At 35.8% G+C, this 4,934-nt stretch overlaps 1 pseudogene; it reads right to left on the reverse strand.

Annotated features, from left to right (window-relative positions):
• Window positions 1-418: 418 nt before the first annotated feature.
• LOC109258706 (thioredoxin-like) lies at window positions 419-743 on the reverse strand (annotated as a pseudogene).
• Window positions 744-4,934: the final 4,191 nt, after the last annotated feature.

The raw sequence follows: 4,934 nt of genomic DNA on the forward strand, positions 1-4,934 counted from the left end.
GAGTTAAGTATTATGCTTTCCTTCCTTTAAGGTGTCTGCATGAGAAGCTATCTCTTCTCCATTTATCAACTTATTCAATTATTTTATATCACCATGGACTCATGAATATTTAATTTATACTTTGGAATATATTTTAGTATTATTTTATTTCTTTTATTGTTTAAATTATTTCAGCTTTGGCCATTGAGAAATCTTTCAGTTGGCTCCTGTGTAATTTTGACACTTCATCACAGTGGGATTTTGTTTTGTTTCATTTTTAGCACTTCTTTTTTTTAAAGGGCAGAATTAATATTTTATTGTCACTTATAATCGGATGGAAGTTGTGTATATAGTCTTAATACTTGATCATTCCATTTTGTAAATAAAAAATTACAAGTTTCCAATAGCCAATGGCTGGTTATGTTTTCAGAAAACATAATTAGATTAATTCATTAATGGTAGCTTCAAGTTTTTCTTTATTATCTCCAGAAAATTCACCCACCTTTTATCCCTTTTTAAAAAACTAGAAGGTTGGCATGCATTTGACTTCACGCTCTGAGGCAACATCCTGATGGCCATCCACATCTACTTCAAGGAATGAGATGTTGGAATACTTATCAGAGAGACAATGAAAGAAAAGCTTGATCCTTTTGCAAGGCAGGTCCACATAACATGGCTAATAAGTCAATTACTACAAGTTTAGGTAGTCCTGCACTGTTCAAAGCTTCCTGAAAAGCATACTTGCTCTTAATCTGTTTCACCATTTTGGTGGCTGGGTCTGACAAGAATGGTAAGGACTGATGAAAGTGGATCCAAAAAACAGCAGACAGAGCTTGCAGAGCACACAGGTCACCTTCCCTTTATAGCAACTAGCATTTTCAAAAAATTATTTTTTTAATTTAAATCTAGCTGATACACAGACTGATTGTTGCCAGAGGAAAGGGAGCTTAAGGGATAGGCAAAATGGGTGAAGATAAATGGGAGAGACCAGCCACTAGTTATGAAATGAATAAATGACAGGAATAAAAGGCACAGCATAGGGAATATAGTCAATGACATTGTAATAGTGTTGTATGATGACAGATGGTAGCTACACTTGTGGTGAGCACGGTGTAACATAGACTTGCTGAATCACTGTATTGTATGCTTGAAGCTAATGTATTTGGCACTTCTTTACTTTCTGGTGCTAAGATACTTGGTTTATCTTGTATATTTCCTTACCCCAGTCCTAGAAGCAGCTGTTTCTCCAAGGAGTCCTTGGTTCTTTTTATTGGAGAAAGGTATTAGTAACCAAGATCTAGGTGCTACGTGTGCTTGCTGTAGCACACTTTTATTAGTTTCAATTTTACATCTGTTTGATTATTTAATGAATATATTTCTCATCCACAAGATGTTCCAGTAAAGTAGGGACCATGTATGCTTTTGCTTCTGTTATGTTCCCAGTGCCAAGCACAGGCTCTGTTACATAATATGGATTTAATAAATACTTTCCAGATGAAAGAGGGTTTATGTTTCAGGGAAATGTCATCCTCTTGGTCATCCAGGACAGAAATATCAGAGTAATCTAACTCTCCATCATGTTTTTCGACTTTCATGTCCAATTATTAAGACATGATATTTTCTAGAATGCATTTCCTAATTTCCACATATAACTGCATTGATTCAAACACATATTTATTTTTCTGTTTTTTAAAGTTCATTCATTCATTTATTTTTTGAGAGAGGGTGGGAGAGAGAGAGAGAGAGGGGGCACACGTGCAAGTGGGGTTGGGGCAGAGAAAGAGGGAGAGAGAGAATCTCAGGCAGTCTCTGTACTGTCAGCACAGAGCCTGATGCAGGGTTCAAGCTCACAAACCTTGAGATCATGACCTGAGATGAAGTCGTAACCAACTGAGCCACCTGGTGCCCCTCAAGCACATATTTCTTATCTATGGACAACCACAATAGCATCCCAAATGGTATCCGTGCTTCCAGTTCAATCTACACTTCATATTGGTAGAAACTGACAAGCTGGTTCTAGAATTTATATAGGAATGCAAAGGACCTAGAAAGCCTGAAGCAATATTGAAAAATATAAGCAGAGTCGGAGGACTAACCTTTACCTGACTTCAAGCCTTTCTCTAAAGCTATATTAATCAAGATAGTGTGTTACTGGCATAAATATTGGCCAATACATCAGCATGACAGAATAAAGATCTCAGAATAGATCCACATTTATACAGTCATTTTATTTTTGACAAAGGTGCCAAAGCAACCTAATGAAAAAGGAAAAATATTTTCAACAAGTGGCATTAAAATAACAGTCCATTCATATGAATAAATGAACTTTGGACCTAACCTCACACCATATACAAAAAATAATTTGGTGCAGATCAGGGACCTACACATATAGTGAAATGCCATAAACCTTTTAATGGAAATTGTAGAAGAATATTTTGCCTCTTAGAGTTAGTCAGTTTCTTAGCCAGGATACAGAAAACAGATAGAAAATTGATAAATTACAATCCATATTTTTAAAAAAAATTCTGCTTATCAAATGACACTGCTTACTAAATATGTACTGGGAGAAAATATTTTTAAAAACTTGTATTTGATAAGGGACTAGCATTCAGAATATGTAAAGAACTTCTACAACTCAATAATAAAAAGAGAAACAACCAAAAATGTGCAAAAAATTTTTTGAACACTTTACAAAAAATATACAAATGGCCAATAAGCACATGAAAAACTTCTTGCAGTATTAGTCATCTTGGAAATGAAAATGAATCACAATGAGATACCACTACACACTCAGCAGAATAGTTAAAAATGAAAAGATTGATAATCCTAGCTATGGATGAGGATATGGAGAAAGTGGAACTGTCACCATTCTTGGTAAGAATGTAAAATGATATAATCACTTTGGGAAAAGGTCTGGTAGTTTCTATAAAACTCAGCATCCACTTACTCTATAACCTAACCATTCAACTCCTAGGCATTTACTCAAGAACCATGAAAATACATGTCTATAAAAAGAATCATATAAGAATGCTCACAGAAGCTTTATAAATAATAGCCTAAAACTGGAAACAACCCATATATCCATCAACAGGACAATGATAAACTGGATAGACTTATATGCACAAGCTGGATATACAAATGGGATAAACAAACTGGCATATTCATCCAATAGAGCACTGCTTAGCAATAAAAGAGAATTACCAATGCATGTCAAGCATGGATGAATCCCAAAAGTATCATGCTGAGTGAAATACTCTAGACACAAAAGATTATATTGTTCAGATTCAAATTTCTGCTTTCTTCAGATGACATTGTAAAAAAAACTAGTATCAGATTGTGGCTTGCCCTTCCTTCCTTCCTTCCTTCCTTCCTTCCTTCCTTCCTTCCTTCCCTTTTTCTTTTTCTTTTTCTCTTTTTCTTTCTCTTTCTTTCTTTCTTTCTTTCTTTCTTTCTTTCTTTCTTTCTTTCTTCTTTCTTTCTCTTTCTTTCTTTCTTTCTTTCTCCCCTTTCTTTCTTTCTTTTCTTCTGTCTTTCTTTTCTTTCTTTTGTCTTTCTGTCTTCTACATGACAAGATCTAAGTTAATTCCAACCCTCCAAATACCTATCCATTTATCTCAACATATTTCTATACTGATTTGAGATGCTTCATTTATTATATGCTAAATATTCATATATTTGAGTTTGCTTTTATATCAATTTTGTACACTAATCTTTTATTTCACATCTCGCAATTATTGTGACTTCAAAATATATTTTAATATCTTTTAGAGCCAGCGTCCCCTTATTTGTTTGTAAAATATATTTTTAGTTATATCAATTGTTTTTATCCCAGATCAACTTTAGAATCATCCTGTCTAGGTTCCCCAAAATCCAACTGGGATTATGTCAAATCTGTAGATTGATTTGTGGAGAATTGACATTTCTTTGATAATGAGGATAATGAGGTTTCACATCTAGGAATAAGCTGTTTTTCTTCATTTGTTTAAATATTCTTAAATGACAATAGAATGTTATACTTTTTGTCGTATAGGTAAATTTGAAATGGCTAATGAGGCAGAGATATAGCAAGGCAGGATAGGACCACCATTCCTCACTGCTCTCCTCACTGAGCAGAGAACTAGTCTGGGAATAACAAAACACAAGGATCCTTCTCTCTCTCCTGATGATGTGGTACCAACCCCTCCATTCTGGTCTAGCCCCATTGGCTGGTGAGTTGTTCACTAGTCATTTGTACCTTCTTTCTTCATCCTTATTCCAGAAATTCATTTGGGGAAAAGGGTAATGTTCTATATCTGCATTGTCTAGTATGGTAGCCACTATGGGAAAGTGCTGATCTGGAACATTAATTTCTAGGTAAGTATGGGATTTGGAAGGTGGTATGAAGATTCTGATTAATCATATGAGCACCTGGGCCAGAAAAAATACAGCACTGGGATGTCCTTCATTGTCTTTACTCCCAACCGCTATATGTAATAATTCCATTTATGGACAGGTTCCTGTTGACCTGTCTTGCCGGCTATAACCTCTGGCTATTTGAGTGCTCCTGGGGAAATCCCAGCACAGTCAGATAATTTTAATGAATCTTTAAACAGAGTTTTCTAGCCTACTTAGTTTCACTTATTATCTCTTGTCAGACCTTGATGCTGTGAACCAAGGACTTGGATAATTTGCTTTGCTATAACCCTTTAACCCCCACATGCAGGAGGAAGCACAGGGTTCTCTAGGCCTCTCCACTTTCACTGCCACATAGGCTGACTGGAAAATGGGAAGAACATCCAAAGCTGAGGTAGAGATCTGCACACTGTCATCTAGGTTAAGAAGGTTTATAGGAACTTGAAGACAACTGCTGCAAGTAATCAGTGAAGGGGTCCAGCCAGTGGTCAGTGCTATGAGTCACAGAGCAAAGAGAGCCAGAGCCAAGCTACAGGCCATAAATGAGACACTCAGTTTCTGGG

Source organism: Panthera pardus, unplaced genomic scaffold, assembly GCF_024362965.1.
Source record: "Panthera pardus isolate Hobbes unplaced genomic scaffold, ASM2436296v1 HiC_scaffold_27, whole genome shotgun sequence".
Taxonomy (NCBI): Eukaryota; Metazoa; Chordata; class Mammalia; order Carnivora; family Felidae; genus Panthera; species Panthera pardus.